The sequence below is a fragment of the Sphaerodactylus townsendi genome, linkage group LG02 (genome assembly GCF_021028975.2).
Source record: "Sphaerodactylus townsendi isolate TG3544 linkage group LG02, MPM_Stown_v2.3, whole genome shotgun sequence".
Classification (NCBI taxonomy): Eukaryota; Metazoa; Chordata; class Lepidosauria; order Squamata; family Sphaerodactylidae; genus Sphaerodactylus; species Sphaerodactylus townsendi.
The window spans coordinates 157,999,970-158,023,042 of NC_059426.1; the positions used below are offsets into that span (position 1 = coordinate 157,999,970).

General features: G+C 43.0%; 1 long non-coding RNA gene across 1 annotated transcript in view; it reads right to left on the reverse strand.

Moving 5' to 3' along the window:
• LOC125425791 overlaps positions 1-16,746 on the reverse strand; it is a 29,279-nt gene extending 12,533 nt beyond the window's left edge. Inside the window, exon 1 of the long non-coding RNA XR_007243450.1 lies at positions 16,402-16,746. This is a non-coding gene — a long non-coding RNA (uncharacterized LOC125425791). The remainder of the gene's footprint in view (positions 1-16,401) is intronic.
• Positions 16,747-23,073: the final 6,327 nt, after the last annotated feature.

Genomic DNA, 23,073 nt, shown 5'->3' on the forward strand with positions numbered 1-23,073 from the left:
TCAAAAAAAAAAAACAATTTAGTGACCTTCTCATGATCTTTTTCAATGACCCTGCTGTCACTGGGTATTGCTATGTCAATGATGGCAGCTTTCTTGCCCTCAATCACTGTGATGTCTGGTGTATTATGGGCTAGCACTTTGTTTGGATGATTATTACTAGCATTAGCGTTTGTAAATTACTCTCTCACATCAAGACAGACTTACTGTAAGGCTGAACACCACTCAGATAAAGTCAATGTAAAAAAGAACTTTATTGATTTGGGTCGCCCTTGCTACAGGGTGCTGGAATTGAGGATTCTTGTCCTCAGTTCCAGTATTTATTCTATTTACAAAAACAGACAGCAACCAATCAGCTTTTCCCCTCCCCTTAGTTCCTAGTCTCTCATTGGTTCTGACAGAGCTACATAGTTTTGTTTTGCTGTAGCTCCCCAGCTCGGTTTCCCACTGTAACTCAAAAGGCGGGAACTGGTGATTGCTGGGAATTGTAGTCCTGACACTTACAGCAGTTCACATCCACATTTATTACAATAAAATGACTGCATTTCTTACATGATCTCAAATCTTATGACACCCTTCCCTTTAAATAATCCAATGAAAAAAAGGATAGAAAAAAAGATAAAAGGGGGAAAGCAAAAAAGGAGGGGGAGGCCAGCCAATATGAACATCTTCACTGTCCTCAAAAAAAGACCCAGTGTATAGTGGTTAGAAGGAAGAGAACCCCTGTGAACCAATGTTTTATTTCTTGCTTTCTTCCTCAGTAGGTCAGTCTGAGATGAACATAAATCACTTAAACTTGGATATTTATTTTCCAATAAACTTTACTTTGTAGCTCGGGTTTTCATAAAGGTTACATTTAACACTAGAACAGTTGTTAGTAACTATTTACAGAGCTGTTTTATATAGTTTTACTACTATGGGTGTCTGAGTCCTTCTATACCATATGGTATAAAGGATTTAGTATATCTAAATAACCATTTCTAACACTGAGTGAATAACCTCCCATTTTTCAGAATTAGCACAAACTAAGGGTTTTCCCTGAGGTTTGGAAACCTTTCGCTTGTGGTAATTCCAAAAAAGGGGAGGTTATTAGAGGAGATGGACTCTAATCTGGAGAACTGGTTTGATTCCCCATTCCTCCACACAAGGGGCAGACTCTTATCTGTTGAACCAGATTTGTTTCCCCACTCCTACATTCTTTTGGGTTCGGAAGAACACAGTTCTTCAGAACTCTCTCAACCCCACCTTCCTCACAAGGTGCCTGTTGGGGGGCGTGGAAGGGAAAGGAGTTTGTAAGCTGCTTTGGATCTCTTTGTCAGATAGAAAGGTGGGGTATAAATCCAAACTCTTCTTCTTCAGCCACAGGCCTGGCGGAACATCTCTGACTACTGACCTCTTCATTGCATACCTGTCCATACCTATTGCTCTTTTATAGCTGATCCTCCTCGAGATGAAAGCGGCTACTTTTGCATCTTCAGTCGTTTTCTGATGGAGGATCATTCAGAAGTAGTATGAACAGTAAGTCAGTGGTGAACTCTCACTATGATTTGAGGGTGTGTGTTTGCCTGTGTCAGAACTGCTGTCCATGGATACAGTGCTGCTTTCCAGTATTATGGTGAGTCTGGGTCAACCCTTTTCCATCAACCCCTATATTAATCCATTGTGTTTTGTTTCTAGATAATCATTATTATCTCCAGGAAAGCATAATGGTTTCTCGGCCGCATATGCACTTTACGTCTGTGGTAAATTTTGTGATTCAAAATTATAGGCCTGCCGAATAGTTTATTAGTCTAACCATTCAGTGGCAAGAAACTGTCAACTATCGTAATGTGTCAAATGCTATGAGTAAATGGTTAGATGCAACTTGGTATATACTACGCAAGAAGTAACCTGGTATTTTGTTTATTATGACTTTTAACTTATTCCGTCTGGGAGGGTTGTAGCACTTGGCAACAGTTACATTAATTAAATTATTGAAGTTTCAAAAGCTCCTTGCTGAAACAAACACATACATTCATTACTCAAACAAAACCACTAGAGAACCAAAGTCTGTCTCATCAACACATAGGGTTGCTAACTTCCAGTCTCCAAACTACACAGTTCTCCTGGAGCAGGGATCTGCAATCTGCGGCTCTCCAGATGTTCATGGACTACAAATCCCATCAGCACCCTGCCAGCATGGCCAATTGGCAGGGGCTAATGGGATTTGTAGTCCATGAACATCTGGAGAGCCGCAGATTGCAGACCCCTGGAGCAAATGGTTGCTTAGGAGCACAGGTGTCAAACTCGTGGCCCTCCAGATGTTATGGACTACAGTTCCCATCATCCCCTGCTGGCAGGGAATGATGAGAACTGTAGTCCATAACATCTGGAGGGCCGTGAGTTTGACACCTAGGTTTTGGAGGGTGGTCTCGATGGCATTACACCTCTTTGAGATCCATACCCTCACTGAACCCTGCCCTCCACTGCCCTCCACTGCCAAATTTCCAAGATTTTCCTAACCTAGAACTGGGAACCTTATGACCAAAGGAGCATAATTTCTCTAGCTGTTACCATTGGATTTACATGGGAAGCTCACAAGCAGGGCATCTGGAAACAGCAGTTCCTCTCAACTGCGTCACAAGGAGAATATGTGCTGCCAGCATGGTATAATGATCAGACCAAGACCAACTTCATGCTGTATGTGTTTTAAATAAAATACTATCAAGTCTCAGCCAGCTTACGGCAACTCCAGCTAGGGGCTTTCAAGGCAAGTGAGAAACAGACGTGGTTTGCCATTGCCTCCTTCTGCAGATACAGTAAATATGGTAGAAGGCAGGAGGCAGGATGATCTTGAGAGGCTGCAAAACTGGACTGAAACTAACAAAGTGAATTTCAGCTGAGATAAATGTTAAGTTATGCATTTAGATAGGAAAAATCAAATACATAATTATAGGATAGGGGAGACTTGTCTCAGCAGTAGTATGTGCAAAAATGATCTAGGGGTCTTAGTAAGCCATCCAGTGAACATGAGTTAGAAGTGTGATGCGGTAGTTGGAATGGTGTTTTTGGACTGTATCTACAGAAGTCTAGGGTCAGGATCACATGAAGTGATGCTATCACTTTGCTTGGAGTTTTTTTATTCAGTTTTGGACATCACAGTTTAAGAAGGATGTTAACAATCTGGAATGTGTCCAGAGGAGGCCAACAAACTACATGCTATGAGAAAAGATTGAAAGAGCTGGCTATGTTTAACCTAGAGAGGAGGCAACTGATCTGACAGCTGTCTTCAAGTATCTGAAGGGCTGTCATATGGAGAATGGTGCAAAGTTGTTTTCTGTTGCCCCAGGAAGTCAGACCTGGGTTGAAATAAAATTAAAAGAGATTTCGCCTAAAAATTAGGATGAACTTCTGTAACATTAGAGCGGTTCCTAAGTGGAACGGACTTAGTTTTTATTTGTGGGGGGGGGGGGATTCTCCTTCTTTGGAGGTTTTTAAGCAGAGGCTAGATGGCCATCTGACAGCAATGTTGACTCTGTGCACTTATGCAGATCAGAAGAAGAAGAAGAAGAAGAAGAAGAAGAAGAAGAAGAAGAAGAAGAAGAAGAAGAAGAAGAGGAAGAGGAAGAGGAAGAGGAAGAGGAAGAAGAAGAAGAAGAGGAAGAAGAGGAAGAGGAAGAAGAGGAAGAGGAGGAGGAAGAGGAGGAGGAGGAGGAGGAGTTTGGATTTATATCCCCCCTTTCTCTCCTGCAGGAGACTCAAAGGGGCTTACAATCTCCTTGCCCTTCCTCCCTCACAACAAACACCCTGTCAGGTAGGTGGGGCTGAGACAGCTCCAAGAAGCTGTGACTAGCCCAAGGTCACCCAGCTGGCGTGTGTGGGAGTGTATAGGCTAATCTGAATTCCCCTGATAAGCCTCCACAGCTCAGGTGGCAGAGCTGGGAATCAAACCCGGTTCCTCCAGATTAGATACACAAGCTCTTAACCTCCTACGCCACTGCAGAGCAGGAAGGGATAAGTCAGTGCTTGGCTATCATGGCCCTTTCTTACATGCCCAGTGTAGTGCTGATCACCACTTGGGGATCAGGAAGGAGTTTTCCTCCAAGTCAGATTGACCAAGGATCCTAGCAGATTTTTTTTTGCCTTCCTCTGGGCATAGACCAGGAGTCACCAGGGGAGTGGGAGGAAGTTATGAATTTCCTGCATTGTGGACTTGATGACCCTGGATATCTCTTCCAACCCTATGTTTTTTATGATTCCCACTCATGTACCAAACCTATTTAGATTCCAAGACTTTGCAAAACCGAGCTACACCATGCTACCTTCCCAGCTTCATAACACTTCTTAATCAGGAAGCTCACTGAACAACTTTGGGCCCGCCAACCTGTCCTGCGTCATGGGGCTATTGCAAGTACAAAACCGTGGATGCCAACCTGGGCTTCTTGAAGTAAGGGAGAAATAAAAGTGTAATAAAATTTTAAAAGGTAAGAAAAAGGTATCTGAGGCCCCTTCCGCACACGCAAAATAATGCGTTTTCAAACCACTTTCACAACTGTTTGCAAGTGGATTTTGCCATTCCACACAGCTTCAAAGAGCACTGAAAGCAGTTTGAAAGTGCATTATTCTGCTTGTGCAGAATGAGCCTGAGATCCACTCAGCAAACTTTTGGGAAAGACTCAGGGCTACAAATCAAATCTTCAATATGATATATTCAGCCACAGGACAGGTTACAATACAGATTGCAGGCTGTTCCTCCCCTGCCTTGGGGTGGTTTTGATTCTATCAAGTCAGTGAGCAGAAAGCAGAAGAAAGGGAAGGAGATATGTCTGCCTGGCTTTTTGCCACCTGGGCCTTCTGATTAGTCTCCAGGTGTGCTGTGATGATAATTGCCCGTAAGACTCGTGATTACCATACTGCAAGCTGACTGCCCACCTATTTGCTTGGTCATAAGTCATAGCATAAAGTGCTTCTGTCAGAGCAGTTCAAAATGGTGTTTTGTATTTACGTACCATTCACATACCTAACAGCGTTTTGATCTCAGAAAATCATTTTGGAGCATCCCAAAGTTTTTTGTGGCTCTACTTCTGATTGTACAGGTAGCCATAGTTCCTTGTGAGAAGGATTTAATGAGCTCTAGGAACCCCATGGCACAAAGTGGCAAAGCTGAAGTACGGCCGTCAAATATCTGCGCACAATCGAAGTTTGATCCTGACAGAAGTTGGTTTCAGGTAGCCAGTTCAAGATTGACTCAGCCGTACATCCTTCCAAGGTTGGTAAAATGAGTACCTAGCTTGCTGGGAGTAAAGTGGGAAGGCAATGGCAAACTGAGGAAGGCAGTGGCAAACCACCCTATCTAGTAAATGTTGTGATGTGACAACACCCCATGGGTCAGTAATCTAGGGTTAGTCAATAATAAAAAAATTCGGTAAAATTCGGATTTGGGTATTTTGGGGCATAAAATAATTTGTATGCCCGAATCCGAATCATAGCCGATTCGGATATGCCCGAAAATTCGGGTAAATCCAAAAAATTTGGGTCTGTTTTATTATTATTTTGAATTTTTGGTGTTTTTACACGTTTTGGCCTGCAGGGGGCGCATTTTTAAAGCTAGTGGCACTAAACTTTCAGGATATCATCTGGAGACTGTCCTGATTATTCTCCCCAAGTTTAATGAAGTTTGGTTCAGGAGGGGCAAAGTTATTGACCCTCAAAAGGGGTGCCCCATCCCCCATTGTTTCCAATGGAAGCAAACAGGAGATGGGGGCTACACTTTTGAAGGTCTATAACGTTGAACCCCCTGAACCAAACTTCACCAAACTTGGGGAGTATCATAAGGACAGTACTTGTATGATACCCTGAAATTTTGGTGATAGTAGCTCTAAAACCTCGCCCCTCACAGTCACCCAAAGAAATTTCCCCAGATTCTGTGCTTTGTAGTGGCTGGCTGGCTCCATTGCAGCCAATGGGAAATTTCTGTGGGAGGGCTGTGGAGTGCACATTTCTCATGGTAAACCCACAAAACGTTCAGGGTGTCTTCAGGAGAGTCTCTTCATGACCCCATCCAGGTTTGGTGACTGTTGCTTCAAGGGGTTCAATGTTATGGGTAGGTTCCATCTCCCACTGCCCCATAAGCAAAGTTCCTCAAACCTGGATGGTGTCATCCAGAGACTCTCCTGAAGATACCCTGAACGTTTTGTGACTGTACCTTGATAAATGTGCACCCCACAGCCCTCCACCAGAAATTCCCCATTGACAGCAATGCAGAAATCACTGCAGAAAAAAGAATCTTGGGCAAATTTTTGGGGGTGCCTGCAGGGGCGCATTTTTAGACATATTGGCACCAAATTATTATTATTATTATTATTATTTATTTAATTTGTATACCGCCCGATCCCCGAAGGGCTCCGAAATTATCAGGGTATCAACAGGTGACTGTCCTGATGATGCCCACCAAGTTTGGTGCAGTTTGGTTCAGGTATGGACCCTCAAAAGGGGTGCAGCTATCCCCCATTGTTTCCAATGGGAGCTGATAGGGGATGGGGGCTACACCTTTGAGAGTCCATAACTTTGGCTCCCCTGAACTAAACTGCACCAAACTTGGGGGGTGTCATCAGGACAGTCTCCTGATGATACCCTGAAATTTGGTGCCACTAGCTTTAAAAATTCCGGTTTGCATGTTTCACTGCTCCTGCACATGAAGCCTGCTGGAGTGAGTGAGCGGTGAAACATGCAAACCAGCATTTTTAAAGCTAGTGACAGTCTCCTGATGATACCCTGACATTTTGGTGCAGATATGTTTAAAAATGCACCCCCAGCAGGCTGAAACGTGAAAAAACACCAAAAAATAAAAACGCAATTCGGCTGGTGATCCGAATCCCATGGATTCGGATCTGATAGGATTCGGACAGCTCAGATTCGGACTTTGCTCATCCGAATCCGTCCGAATCAGTGCAGATTCGGTAAAAATTCAGATTCGGACTGTCCGAATCTCCAACCCTAGTGATGCTTTCACAAGAGACTACCTTTACAGATATATCATTGACATTCTCACAAAGAGATTCTGCAGTGATTCAAAGATGGAATTCCACATTTTCTAGTTAGAAAAATTCGGTCTGCCCAGTAAAAATTTGCTCAAAAGGTACAATGGGGGAAAAAAAAATCAGTTCTGGCCATTTTGTTTATTGCCTGTATTTTCAGTTATTCTAGGTATTACATTAATGCCACTCCCAGAGGAACAGGAGGGAGAATCAGTGACCACCACTGCTTTTAATCAATAGAAAATTTAGTATAAATCCAATTCAAATAATTTTCCGGCATTGTGAAAACTGGATGGGGATCATCAGCAGATATGAAACTAAGTGTCTGGTGACCCACATCTAGACCTGCCCTTTCCTTCTGAGGGGCAAGTGCCACTGCCCTCAATCGCCGATAAACTGACTAGTGCAGTCAGATGCAGGCAAAACAACAGGAGAAAATGTCATACAGCCTCGAAACCACACAACACCCCATGATTCCGGCCTTGAAAGCCTTTGACAGTATATTTTAAAAAGTAGTTTACAACACTAGAATCAGTATTTCTGCTTAAAGATGAAATTTAGTATCTGGAAATGGCCCACCCAGCAGAGGGGGAAGGAGGGGTGACATGCAAGGGAAGGGGAGGGAGGGGATGGGAGTGAGTGAGTGAGGGGTGGCATGCAAGGGGAGGGGAGGGGACGGAGGGAGTAAGGGGTGGCAAATACCAGTGTGCCCCTGGTGGTGCTGGCAGCCCAATTAGGTATGTAACTTCTGGTGTGCACTGGAAGTGGCACTGGAGCATCATTGGTCTGAGTCTCCCTTAGCCTCCTCTGATACTTGAAAGTCCCCTGCTGGTTGCCCAATGGGGGTGGGGGGGATGGCAATCCAACCCACAAAAGCTTATCATACAATAGCAGTGCAAGTCAGTGTAGAGTTAAAACAAAGAAATAAATATTAAATCTTCCAGGTGGGGCCTGGCTGTCTTCCAGAATTGTAACTGATCTCCAGAGTACAGAAATTAGTTACCCTGAAGAAAATGGCTGCTTTGGAAAGTAAACAACAAGGGATTATGTCCCACTGAGGTCCTTCCTCAAAACACTGCCCTCCTCAGACTTTGCCCCTAAACTTCCAGGCATTTCCCAAATGAGAGCTGGCAGTACTTTGAATTCCTCCAGTCGAAGTCTAAGCCCAGTGATATGAACTGATAAAACTGCTCTGTGAGGCTACAATCCTAAGCACAGTTTTCTGGGAAGAAGCCCCAATGAATAAAATAGAACTATTTTCTTAGGGTTCCTGCTTTGGATTGCTCCCTCAGTTTTTGTTTTATTTTATTTCGTTTGTCGTCAAGTCGCAGCTGACCTATGGCGACCTCACAGCAGTTTCAAGGCAAGACACATTCAGTGGTGGTTTGTCTTTGCCTGCCCGATACCAAAATAGTGGTAACAATTATTTGTATAATGCATAAGCTTTAATTAAATTATTCACCATCGAATGCAAGCTTGCAGCTCTGTTTTCTCTTTTCTTGATGTGAAGACTAAGTGCTGCTTTTCTCCAGCATTAGCGTATCACTCTCCCCCCCTTTTGGAAAATAAATTTTAGAAAACAGCTAAAGGCTCTCCTCTAGCTCCATACATAGAGTCACATGGCAACGCCCTTCTGCTAAAGGAGAGATAGGATATAGCCCTGCCGGCAGTTAATATCTGGCTATGCTAAGTAAATCACCTTTTTAATAAACACATCCAGAGACTTCCACAATTTTCTCGTAATACATTTCTTTCCATGAGTTGAACACTTCTCTGTAAATTTGCAGCATTCACTGCTTTATGAGCATGTTGACAACTAGTTCCCGGAGACCCTGAGAATTTTGCACCTATTTAGGGCCTGTGTATATCTACAGGTAAGTTTCCCAAACGTGACCACTGTTGTTTGTAAAGTGACTCCCTATGAACCTTTGCGATATTACCAGTAACTTAGTTTTGTAAATTGGCATTAGAATAGGGTATACTTTAAAAAAAACAACAGTGTAAGCAAAGCAAACGGGTTTCAAAAAAACCAGACGATATTTAAAGTAGTTTTGCTTCATGCTGTCAGTAGAGTGGCAAGAGTGTCAAAAGGATCTGGGTTCAAATCTCCACTTTCCATTGAAGATTACTGGCAGTGAGGAGGGAAGGGCTTTGAGCCACTCTCTCTTTCTCAGTGTGACCTACTTCATACGGCTATTGTGAGGACAAAATTGAAAAATAAGAACAGTGCGCTCTTCCTTAGGTCCTTGTTGGAGGAAGGGTGGAGTAAAAATGAACAGGGTCCTTTAAAAAAACCTCTTCTGGGGAACACAATTGCAGGAGTAATTTTTTTTAACCACTGTTGTTATCTCCTTTACAGATTTATTTTGTCCTATGATGTAACTATGAGGGTGAAACAGGCTTCTTCCCAGACAGCACACAGGAAACTAAGCAACGTTAATTTGATCTCCTCTTTCTATTGCAGAATTTTGGCTAGCTTATTACCTATCTACCTCTACGATCAGCAAACTTTGTAATGGCTGACAATACAGTGGGCAATCACACGCTTTTCACACGGTTTAAGCATCATAGCTATGAAATGAAGTCACAAGAACAATGTCTTTAGCAGCAATGTCCATATGTAGTTCCCAGGGTTTAAGGTCCCACAGGACCCTGGTATCAGCTGACAGAGTGTTTCACCAGGCTGGAGGCAGGGTCAAAAAGGTCCCGCTTTTGGCTGAGGACAACCTAATGTCCTTGGGGCCAGGGACCACCAGGAGATTACAACTGGAGGATAGAGTGCCCTCTGTGGGCAATATGGGCCAATGGGGTTTCAAAGATACAGGGTCCCCTGACAACTCAAGCTTCTATGGTAAAGACCACAGAAAGTACAGGAGGCAACCTAGAGTATCACCTGGAAATTACATCACTTCACCCCCAGACACTGACTCCAAAATCTCCCAGCGTTTGCTGAGGCAATCTTGAGAGCACTGTTTGTGACATGGTGGTCAACAATCACATCTGCCAATGAATAAAGATTTCAGCTTGTGTTTGATGTGATGTTGCATCCCCCTTGAAGGATCAGTTTTGCAATTTGCCGGTTATTATTATTTCTGTCAATATCGGATTCAGATGCAAATAGGGCGATGAATTTTACACATAGGGCTGCTTTAAATAGTGCCCTGGAACTAAAATTAGTGAGGAATGCAGTAATAAGGTTGCCGACTGATATGTTTGCATGAGAAAAAAAATCTCACCCATCTGGAAGGACCTGCACAGCCTGCCAAATGCTGATCCTTTTCCGAGCACACTTCAAAGCGCTGATGCTGAACTTTACAAAATCCTACATGGACTGGTACCTTGGTATCTCAGAAATCTCATTCTTCTTGCCCAAACGTGTCACACAGAGCCACATTTACAATTATCATCAATCAAAAGAGCCATGTGACTATGGTATGCTCTCTTGTATGCTCTCTCCATCAACCCTGGGAGAGAATAAACTTATCGAAGGCCCTTTCCCCACTTACCTTAAGCCCCGCGCTACTCTCCTCAAGTAGCGCGGGGTACAGCTGCACTTCCCACTTCAGGGGCGGTGAGAACGCAGCCGCCCCGACGCTGCCTCTTTCGCGCCCCCTCAGCGCGCGTAATTCCTGGCGCCTTTTGAAATGGCGCCTTTTGATGACCCCGCGCAGAACGCAGAGCGTGGGGTTGTGGGGAAGCCGGGGCGTGCTCCAGGAATTGCACGTGCCAGGAATTGCGCGCAGCAACCCTCCGACAGAGGTGAGTGGGGAAAGGGCCAAAGGTGGTGATTATGATTTTACTTTGTCTTATTTGTGTCCAACTTCCCATCATCTCAACTGTCACCTGACTGCTGGAATAAGAGAGCATTTTTTTTACATCTCTGGCATGAGGGTCTAGTTCACAGCTTACTCATCCTCCAGTCCCAGTTGGAGGCAGCTGTTCTAAGTCACCAAGCAATGATCTTGGACAGTGAAACAGGTCCCACCTTGGGATGCAGTGCTCAGAGAAGCCTCTGGTGGCATGTCAAAGCAAGTCACTGAATACCCCAACCCTACTGAATGCACCAACAATTACTGTTACAAGGTAACAGTTTGATTACCCGCTCTGCCGCCTGAGTTGTGGAGGCTTATCTGGGGAATTCAGATTAGCCTGTGCACTCCCACACATGCCAGCTGGGTGACCTTGGGCTAGTCACAGCTTCTCGGACCTCTCTCAGCCTCGCCCACCTCACAGGGTGTTTGTTGTGGGGGGGAAGGGCAAGGAGATTGTAAGCCCCTTTGAGTCACCTACAGGAGAGAAAGGGGGGATATAAATCCAAACTCCTCCTCCTCCTCCTCCTCCTCCTCCTCCTCCTCCTCCTTCTTCTTTCTTGTAACATCTTATTTTGTATCTCCCTCCACACTGCAGTTTGCTTGATGATTTTTGTGTCAAGGGGCAAAGGATCAGATAAAGATTGTTTTCCTTTTCTAAATTTTTGAGTATTAACGTGTGTGTGTGTGTGTGTTTAACTTTGTTTAATTACTTGGACCCCTCTCCCACATCCAACCAAGCTATTCGTAAAATTATACATTCATTTATAAGTTTATATTGTTATCTGCTGCTAAACAGATTAAAAAAATGTTTTTTGGTCTAATCGTCTTTCAACATTCAAAAGATATGAAGCATCATCTTTTTTGTAGTCTCCTATATTGTGACTTAAAGAGTTATAAGATGAGAGAGTATATAGGCTAAAATTCCTTATATTTTCTAAATACTGGCAAATTTAGTGCTGAAATCATCTTTGTGGAAAACCTGACTGCATTTTAAAATATTAAGCATGACGATCTCCCCCTCGTAGTTATGAAGAAAATTTATATGTGGATGCAGCTGGCGCCTGTTGCCAGTTATCCTACTATGGAGGGAGACCTGGCAGCTACCCCTAGGTAGGGTTGCTAACTCCAAACTGGGATATTTCTGAACATTTTGGGGGGGATCCTGAGGACAACATTTGCGGAGGGGACAGCATCAGGGGTTATAATAGTATGCAGTCCACCCTACAAAGTCGCCATTTTTTCAGGGAAATGATGTCCTCTGGAGATTTAATCCCGGGAAAACTCCAGGCCCCAATTTGAGGTTGGCAACTGTAATGTATGCAGTCACTTAGGTACATTTGAGCAGTAGAGTCCAAAGGGTTAATCTGGAACTCCATGTGATTGGCTGGAGAACTGTACAGTGTTTTATAGCCAGAGGACTGGAAGTTCTGTGGAGGAGAGCCAGAGTGAATTGTTGTTCTGTGGTAGCTCCATTCTTTGGAGGCTGAGGGCCTGTCAAAGTGAGCTATGCTACTCTGATTAAGGGCCAGGAAGGACAGATTTCAGTTAGGAAATCTGTGCCTAGGTCCTGGAGTTAACCATAACACAATAACACTGATTAGTCACACAGGTGGCTTGTAGTTTTCTCCAAGCAAAACCTCAATCAGACATGGAGCAGGAAGCTCCTGAGAGTGGGGGGAGTTTTACAGAGAGGGGACTCAAGCTTTCTGAGGGAGAGCAGCCATCCTTCTTTGAGAAGCCCCATGAGAGATAGAGGGACTCTAGTGGAGAGACTGTCATAGAGTTAATATTTAAGGAACTGTGTGAGTTATACTTACCTAAAGGTAGAAATTGAGCATGATAATTCATGATATCATGAATGACATGATGCCCCCAATGACTGGACTGACAACACCTAAAAATGGGGTAGTTCTGTGTGCAGAAAAGGTCTCAATTGCTCTTTAATTTAGAAGACTATTACAAGTATAAGAAACAAGTACAGTTTCTGTACTTATTTAATCAAGTACTATTTTTTGTTCATTCAGCCTGGGTCCTTTTCTCCTCATATTCAGCCATACAATAAAGCATACCCTGACCAGAGGGGATTTCTTATAGGGTAGGGTTACCAATCTCCCTGTGGTGGCTGGAGATCTGCTATTACAACTGATCTCCAAGCAGCAGAGATCATTTCACCAGAAGAAAATGGATGCTTCAGGAGGTGGAGCAGATGGTATTATACCCAATTGAAATCCTTCCACAAACCACATTCTCCCCAGGCTCCACCCCCAAAATCTCCAGGTATTTCTCAACCCAGAGCTGGCAATCCTAGAACCCCAGTCAAACCTAGAACCAGAGTGGTGGAAGCCAGTTAAGGGTGTTTCAGAGATAAACAGGCTATGAGGGAAGGAGGGGTTGTGAGGGGCTGAAGAGCTCCTTAGAAAAGACACCCCGTCCACCATAAAAGCCCCATACGGCCTTACCTCTTCCTTTGACTACCCCAGCACTAAGCATTCAAGTGATAGGACTACACATTACAGCAAAGTACATCTGAATGATTCTTTAGGAACTCAAAGCATCTGTACATTGGATATGACAACGTCCCCCCCCCCCTTTCATCCCCACAGAACTTTGGGCCCATTATCATCTACAGGACCCACCCTCTCTTCTCTCCGCTCGGGGGGGGGGGGTTCAAGAAGGATTTTAGCGGGCATTGTTATGTATTAATTGCTGCATTTTAACTTATACTATTGAAAGATTCTTGTATTTGATTTTATGTTTATTTGTATTTGAACTTTATGTTGTTCACCGCCCAGAGCCCTTCGGGGGTTGGGCGGTATATAAGTTTGAAAAATAAATAAAAATAAAAAATAAATTTGCTGGGGAGAAATAGATATTAAGCCTTGGTAAAGCCAACATTAGACCAGTGCGTTCTTCAACAACTTCAATAATATGCAGGCAACTGACATGCAATTGTAAACATATCTGTAAACACACTATAAAATTCATTGTCTACTAATTCTATAATCCTAGTCCAATTGCGTTGTTCTTTGGTTGTTTGATGCTATATGATTGCATTTTTTCTGTTTTTTACCTTCAGTCATAGCTATATGTAAAGTAAGTAAATAAACAAACCTGTACACTTGTTAGGGAACTATGGGCCAATCAGGGTTGAATGTATGTAGGCGCTGAAGGATGCAAATTGGATGTTCATGCGTGTTACATTAATATATTCACATCATATGTACAAGTGTGGGGATGCACTTAACATGCAAATGTAACATTGGGTATAGTTTTAAAAATTCAGCAATGTTTAGAAAATTAGTATCATCCACCGGGTCATTTCCTTTATGAGCCCAGTTGCAGGCCTAAGAATCATCAGTTACGTATATCTCTGAGCAGGCATTAAGTCCAGTTGGAAAAGAAATGAAAGAAAATATAAAGTCAGGGAGGCTCGTAGTATTATTTAAATGGAAGCTCTCCTTTTCTTTTTGAGGGGGTGGTTTTTTATAAACAACAATAAGACACATTTACAAAAGCTGGTTCGTTTAGTACAATCCCATATTCGTCAGTTTAATTATTTCCTTAATTATTGAAGCATTCATCATAGTTTTCCAATTGATTCATTGCTGGCTGGCTGCATTGCTTTGACTCATTAATATAGTGACAAGAGAATTGACAGCTTTCTTGGTAACCTACATGAATACTGGGAATAGGAGACTTGGAATCTTGAAGGGTGTGTGTGTGTTACTGTAATTAACCAACAAACCCTAGTAGCAAAAGCTTCATTAAAAGGCAAAGGTACCTAATAATAATATGTCAGAAAAGCCCAATTATCAGCGGCTTTTATAGTCAAATCTACCAAGTAATATCTTCCTAGGGCAACTTTATTTTCTTAGGAAATGAGCAATAAAGAAGAGATTCTGAATGCAAATAAGCTGTCCATTGAATAAACCGAGCCCTCATACTAAAAATAAATAATGCCGGGAAATTTCAAATCTTACTTTTTTTTCAGTTGTGTTGCAATTCTGATAGCCTATGAGATTTTTTTAAAAAAATATTCCCCATGTTTCCATGTATTTAAAATCTTGAAATGATTATAAATTGTTGGCAGTTTTTGCTGTGTGATTTTTTTTAAAATGTAAAATTGATTTTTTACAAAATTATTGCACATCATAGGGGTTCCTACAGAGAAAAAGATGACATCCCAAATTCCCTTCCACAAATATTTGGGCTTTTCCCTGACATAATTTCTATATTAAAATTTTTCACGTAACAAAAGAGAAAAAAGCCCTTTCATTTCCGTGCCACTTCACCCTGTCTTCCATTTTTACAGCTTCCCAAATTTGTCAGGTGCTTCCAACACTGGCTGCCCTTCGCCCCACAGTTTGTCTCAGCAACTAACATTCAAACAGGAGGACACAGCATTCACAAAGACTGCTGCCCTTGGTTACTTTTTGACTTCATGGAGCTGAGCAAATCGACAGCTTTTTAAAAACCTTCCTGTTTCAAGGAGAAATGTTTTTGTAAAGAGAAGAACTGTTTGGGGGTGAAATAGCAAAATGGGAAGAACTAGTGGTCTTCTGAATCAGAAGTGTGTGCCTCAGACTAATGTCGCACCCAGAAGTAAATCCATGTGAATCCATACATTTATTTAGCTCACTCTCCAACTCTCTCCCCAAGTTAACACCCCGACACACACAATGCTACCGAAGGTGATTATCTCTGCTAGCATAATTCCTCCGTAACATCTGCTTTCGTCCATAACACTCCACTAATTTTTCCCTCATTTCATTACACATAATTTTCTTTCAACACAATCTACATGTATTAAGTGGTAATGACTTTCCAGTTAAGAGCAAATCGACGCCAAGGGACAACCTCCCCCCCTTCCCGATTGCCTGCCGTGCCTGACTCCGGCTATTAAAGATAAATTTGGTGTCTCAGAAAGCGGCAGTAAGCTAATCAATCAATTAAGCGGTTAGGACATACATTATCAAAATTCCACAGCGTGGGGGTGCATGAGAGCATGCTGATATACTTGGTATGATTTTCGAAATAAAAAAATAATTTGCAAATGACTAATGAACACACTTTGGGATTGAAAGTCTGCATTTAGCATCTTCTGGACTGAAAACAGCCTAATGCAGCTAGGTTCTCTGAAGATGTGTGTGTGTGTGTTTAATATTCCACTATATTACAAATGCAGTGCTCTTGCATGAAATATTTTAAGGATGAGGTACAGGAGAGACTAAATTCTTTGCTGAACTGTGTAGAATGAAAAAAGACAATGAAGATTAAGGCTGCCGTCAAAACTTGTCAGGGAGTATCTGGATATAGCGCAGGTCTCTGAGCAGATATTAATATTCCATAACCTGAAAACTTCAGTAAAATCATCTGAGGACAGACTGGCATTCAACGCTGTGCTTTGGACTGCCTTTAAGCAAAACTATTACCTTGGTTTTGTATGTATACCTGGAGTTAGTTTCTTCTGACGCCTCTTCTTCGGAGAAATCTTACACAGGCTAAAATTATCTCCCACCCTCAGATTTAAACAACAGTCCATCAACAACAGTCCAAAACATTTTAAAACTACTTACCCCTATTAGAAGAATCTCCCCAAATCTAAGCCACAGCTGAATTCTGAGTTTCAGGAATCTTCACTGAACAAGTAAAGAATGTGCATTAACAACAACCACATATTTTTTTTTAGAACTGCCATTCTTTTCTTTAATGTATTGAAAGTGGGGAATCTATTTTCATTTAAGGTGGTTTTTAATTTCTGTTCCTCAGTCTCTTGCATCTAGTTTACCAGCTCGTATGCCAATGTTTTGCAATCTTTCAAAGGAACAGCAGTTGCACTCGGCAATTAAAAAAAAGAAAGAAAAGAAAAAGAAAACCAGGCTTAGCTTAGTAGAGAAAAGGAAGCAAACTTTATTTCCAACAGCACCATGAGAGTTAAATACCAAAGGAAGGTTAAACAGAATACAACAAGCTAAGAGATGCTTCGTAATAAAATTGTGAACCCCTTCAGTTCTTTTTTTTTTAAGAAAGGATCAGTAAAGCTTTAAAATAAAAAGTGATTGTCATCGGGCTTTGCCGATTACTTTTCCTGTCAGTGTTAACTATTTCGCCTAAAGCTTTGTTATCCTACTGCTGTGGGTATCAGATGAAATGACATTAAAAAAATAAACCTGAAGACTTTCCGGGATCTTCCACCCATCCCACTGCCTCTCTCCTTCCCCACCCTTTCCTTTCCACACACTGTATTGGAGCTTGGACAATACATAATATAAAAGCAGCATAAGCAGAAACTCTGAGAATTTCAACCCAAACACAAAACACTCTCATGAAGAATGGAGAACTTTTTTGTGTACTCTGTGGTCAAATCAGGAAAAGGTCTTCATCAGTCATTGTGACACTGTTGTCCACAATATTTTTTCTTAGGTAACTGCATCATGCTAATTCTGGGAATGAGCATAAGAAATGCACACAACGTAGATGTATTGTTTTATCTCTGAACCAACTGAGCTACTTATAGACTAAAAATATACATCTGCTATCCCTGCTATTAATAAAGTAAAATATCGAGGAATGTAATATACTCATGGCTGAAATGATGAAATGATAGAAATGATATCATTTTTAAAAAGAGAGACATATTTCAGCCATATTTTTCTTCCTGTTGCATTCTCCTTTGGGCAGCTCACTGTTTATGAAGTATTAAAATAGTTATTTGTTAAAATCAGTTCAACACTGGCAGCCCCTCTCTTATGTTTTGTACTCCAACTCTCTGTTTCCTCACTGTATTTCTCTCATCATCGACTCATTTCATGTTTTTATGGCATGTAAAACTCTTGCAGGACTATATCTTCACTTGCTACAGCCATTTCATACACTATCTAGTTCACTGGAAGGAAATTCAGCAGAGCTGGTCATTTCTCCCCCACCCCTCACAGTTTTTTGAGCAATCGGACTTATGACTAGATTTTTTTTCCAACAATTAAAAAAAAAACATAACTTTTTCTTGGTTTGATAACTACTCAGCATTTTAGTCTCTAACCCTCTGTCCAATTCAAAATGTTGTTAATTCAAAACCCTGAGTTGGGAGGTGGAAGAGACATTTTGGACCTGACCTGACCATTTCTCATGACCATTTACTAGAAGTCAAAACAGGTGACTTCTGAAGTTCTTGTTTGCAGACAATGGAAACAAAAATTCCCTTTTTTGCAGATGGGTCTGTGTAGTAGCCAATGAGGGGATTGGGGTTGTTGTTGTTTACTCAGATAAAACGCCCACCTTAAACCTGCCCTCTATTCGGTTCAGTAGCACCTCCATACTCCAATAAACCGTTTTCATTCCATCTGGCGTGCTTTTGCTCTGAAGACATTTTCCTGTCAATCTCTCCCGCCACATTAAAAATCTGTCATTACTATTGCATTGCTGCCTGGCTCCAGAGATTTGTCTGACTGCTTTATTGCTCCTCTCGGTTTTTTTTTCTCCTGCTACAGCCGAGAAGCAGAAATAAAGGTTTGTTGTTGAAACATGGCCGCAAGGAAAGTAGGAGGCACACATCTGTCAAGGTATTACCTTTCTTCAACCAGGGATTAAGGTGTTTTACTGCTCTCACTCCTGAGCAGTCACACTGAATAAATTTTCTCAGTAGAACATAAAAATGAACTCATACATTTTGAACTGGGTTTCATTCTTTCAACCAACCCAGATAATTATGCAATGGCATCACAGTGGGGGGTGCATGGGGGGGGATGAGGTGGGTGAGTCAGGAAGGAGGGATTCTTTCCCTTTCAAATTTGCATTATTTAAATACAAAGAAGGAGAAGATTCAAGGAGAGGAAGGCAAAACAGCTTTGGGTAGGAAGGAGAGAGTTCTGAGTCTTTACACCAAATACTGGATACTTTGAAAGGTCAAATAGGTTGCAGGGATTTGCTCTCCTTCTATTTGTCTCGAGTGCTCAGAAAATAAAGCTCTCCCATCAATATTCAGTACCAACCTGAATGGCAATAAGCAGGTTTGGAAACACTGTCAGCCTAGAAAACACAGAGTAGTTGATATATACATTGGTTGCCAGTTCATCCTACTGATAGAATCGAAAGTTCTATGAATGGGAGGATTTAAAAATAAAAACTAGCACTGACAACTATTAAGCATGCCTGCCTATATATATATATATATTTCCATAGAAAATTTAGGGGGGGACCTTTTTGGAGGGGGGGGGGTATTCTTCAGCCTAATCTGAATAGTTTAGGGCCCTATTTCTTATTCTGCAAGATGCTGTACATAATGAAGCATGAATATACTTTTATTCCCATCCAACATATTTCTGATTGTGCCCCTCCCCCCAAATTTGGAAAATGAGTATAAATATTATCAGGGTAATAGTGCTACTATTACCACTATTAGCAGAGAGCTGGACTAGATGGACTCTGGTCTGATCCAGCTGGCTTGTTCTTATGTTCTTATGTTCTTACTAGAATCTCTAGGGAAGGTTTGGATCTGGTTGGACCTAATTCAGAATCCAGGGGATTTTTGTCCAGTCTAGAAAAGGAACCATCCAAACTAAACCTCCAAATGGGTGCTGTGTGGTTTCCGGGCTGTATGGCCGTGTTCTAGCAGCATTCTCTCCTGATGTTTCGCCTGCATCTGTGGCTGGCATCTTCAGAGGATCGGTAGGTTGATCCTCTGGTAGGTTGATCCTCTGAAGGATCGGTAGGTTGATCCTCTGAAGATGCCGGTAGGCTGAAGGACCGGTAGGTCTGAAGGACCGGTAGGTTGATCCTCTGAAGATGCCAGCCACAGATGCAGGTGAAACGTCAGGAGAGAATGCTGCTAGAACACGGCCATACAGCCCGGAAACCACACAGCACCCAAGTGATTCCGGGCGTGAAAGCCTTCGACAATACATTAAACCTCCAAAGTTCAGCTGTATGACACTAATTCTAGTTGTCAGAACCCCAAATCTCATGTGATTGTTTAAAAACATCATAACTATTGGTGCCTCTTGGCTCCATCAACTATCCTTTTGTCCTTCATGGTCCAGAGCTCAATAAGAGTCCTGTTTGTTCCAAGAGGCTGAAAGGGAGATGGAGGAATGGGATTAAGGGAAGACTGAGGGCAAAAAATGCACCTGCAGCCTCTTTCACATTTGTGCTGTTGTTTAATAAAATAGGCAAGATCTCTGGGTTGTGACCTGCCAGCAAAAATGCTCCCTGTTCAGGCCTACTGTACTACATTTTATGGAAACTGGAATACTGAGCATGCGGAACTCCAAGGTCCAGACATATGTATGCACTACCTATTACGGTAAAGGCTGTAGCTTCGTGGTAGATCACCTGCTTGGCAAGCAGAAGATCTCAGATTTAATCATTGACATCTCCAGCTAAAAGGATCAGGTAGATGATGGAAAAGACTTCTGCCTGAGGGACCTCTGGAAACCTACTGCCAGTCTTGGTAGACAACACTGACCTTGATAGACTAAAGGTCTGATTCAGTATAAGGCAGCTTCTATATCCAGGTACGTTGTGAACAATGATGTCAAGAAAACACCCAAGATTTCCTAAGACATCCTAGGCCATTTCCGCACGGCCACACTGGGGGTTGGGTTGGCGTACATGATGCCAACCCAACTCCCCCCCCCCCCGGGACAGTTCACACGAACGGTCCTGGAAACTACCGGGGAGACGGCTCCGCGCTGCACCATCACCCAATCGACTTACCTTCCCTGCGACCGTCTGGCATGTCACCGAGGCCAGGGGACACGGCCCCTGCCCTGCACAACCACTCCGGAGTCGCAGGGCGGGGGGGGCATGTCCCCAGGTCTCGGCGATGCGCTGGACGGTCGCAGGGACAGTAGGTCGATTGGGAAAGGGGGGAGGGATGGCACCTTCCAGCCACTGCTGTTCGTACGGCAGCGTTTGGAAGCTGCTGTTTCCCAAAAACCTCTCTCGGGGAGCGAGGTTGGGAAACAGCGGCTTCGTGCCACTGAGGAGGAGCGAGGGCGGTGCGGCTGCAAAGCAGCTGCGCCCCCCTTGTGAACAGCTTCCTGGGGATGGCATTTTTGCCATCCCCAGGGTGCTGTTTTTGGCCCGTGCGGAAAGGGCCCTAGAGAAATAAGCAGCCCTTTCTCCCCTTGTGCCTTTTCATGTTGATAATACTAATAGAGAGAACACAATAATATCTCACACATACAGTGGTGGGATTCAGCAGGTTCGCATCACTTCGGCAAAACTGGTTGTTAAAATGGTGCTTGTAAACAACCACTTGTTAAATTATTGAGTCCCACCACCAGAACCGGTTGTTAAATTATTTGAATCCCACCCCTGCACACATAGTATTGCATAACCATTCAACTACTAAGGATGATTGTCTATGGGGTACTGAACTGAATATACGTGGAATATACACTTAATCAAAAATAATTGACAATTGTAAAAAGAATGTAGAAATGACAGATATTTAAGCTATGTAGCCCTACCCCTCATCCCCCAAACATGTTGGTTAGTAACATTGATAGCTAACCATTTCATTTCTATATTTGCGTGTGTGTAATGAAGCACAGCTATACAGGCCAACGATGGATATATTTAACAAAACAACAATCACATCATTGTACAGATGACAAAGAAGAGACTGGATTTTTCAGAGCATTTCTATGGATAGAATGTACATGATTCCCCTCTACTGACAAAAATCCTTCAATCAATGAACAATTATTGGTGGATCCAAACCATGGAATGCCATAGGAATATTTTCTATTTATCTACCTATATACATTGTTATAGGCTGCCCAGTCTCATCAGATCAGTAAGTGTTTGGGTGGAACTGATTGGTTCCCCGCCCTGAGATATGGACAATATATACCCCACTAAACATTCCCTTCTCACTGGACACAGTGTGTAAAAGACTTCCCTCTGTGACACACCTCTGAAGATGCCAGCCACAGATGCAGGCGAAACGTTAGGAACAAGATCCACCAGACCACGGCCACACAGCCCAGAAAACCCACCAGAACCAGTTGAATCCGGCCGTGAAAGCCATCGACAATAAAATGAACAAATGTTTCGATTCCGCCTTTCCTCCCAGAAGAAAGTCTTGGATTCTGTGGTATGTGTGCATAAAGTTAGTTGCGATAGGATTTTTCTCACTGCCTCCCTTCCCTTAGTCCCCTGAAAACTCCAAAACGCTGATGCTTATAGGATTTATGTGGGCAAAAAGCCATGTGGCTCTAAGTGCAGTGAGGGGTGGGAGATGGAGGTATTCACCTTCTCTTTCCTTTTCTATCACTTGTGTTTCTGTTGATGAAAGAGATTGGTCAGTACAGCAGTAGTGCCAGCAACATTTTTTGGCTACACCAGTCCTTGAATCAGATGCTCTCTCAAAGGCAATTTGAAGGGAAAGGGTAGATATGAACAGGTGTGCTATACGATCCAAGCCATAGTTCTTTCTCTCATAATAAACTTATGGGGTCAGTTAGACTGAGAGAGGTTGATTCCGCACTTGCGTTATCGACCTAAGTTCGAGCTGTGTTCGACCTAAGTGCTTCACACAGCCACTGGGAGCAACGTGGTTTAGTACCAGCTTCGCCCCGTGTAACGGTCAAATGTCCGACTCCAGTTGGGAACTGCTACTTTTTCAGGGAACCACGCTCGAACTCAGCTCGATTCCAGTAAAGTGTGGAATCTCTGGTGCCAGGAGTCCCCCATTCAGTCAATCACAGCTGAGTGTTTCAGGCATGCGTACAGCTGGCCAATCAAAAAACGCCACCTTTGTCCCTCCATTCCTGTGGCAGTTTTTTTATAACGTGTGTGGGGATAGACGGAACATGGCTGTAGAACAGTAGCCAATCGGAACGGAGCGGCAAAGAGGCACAGGGTGATTCCGCCCTCCGAGGTGGGATCAAGCTGGTTGCAGTGGGGAACAACAATGGCTTCGACCTAGGTTAGTACCCTTCTCAGGGAACTGGGTCGAACCTATTTAACTTGTGTGCGGAATCGCTCAGAGAGAGACTGGCTCAAGGTCAGCCTATGAGGTTTTTTTCGGGTGAGTAGCCATGTCAGTCTGTAGTAGTAGAACAAAATTCAAAAGAAGTAGCGTCTTTAATACCCGCGACATTTTCCATGGTATAAGGCAGAAGTCCCCAATGTGGTGCTTGTGGCCACCATGGAACCCACTAGCCCCTCGTGCCTGCCAAATCTTTTTAGAAAATGGATGGGGCCATCAGAGCTCCAGATTGGCCACTGGAGATCTGAAAGAT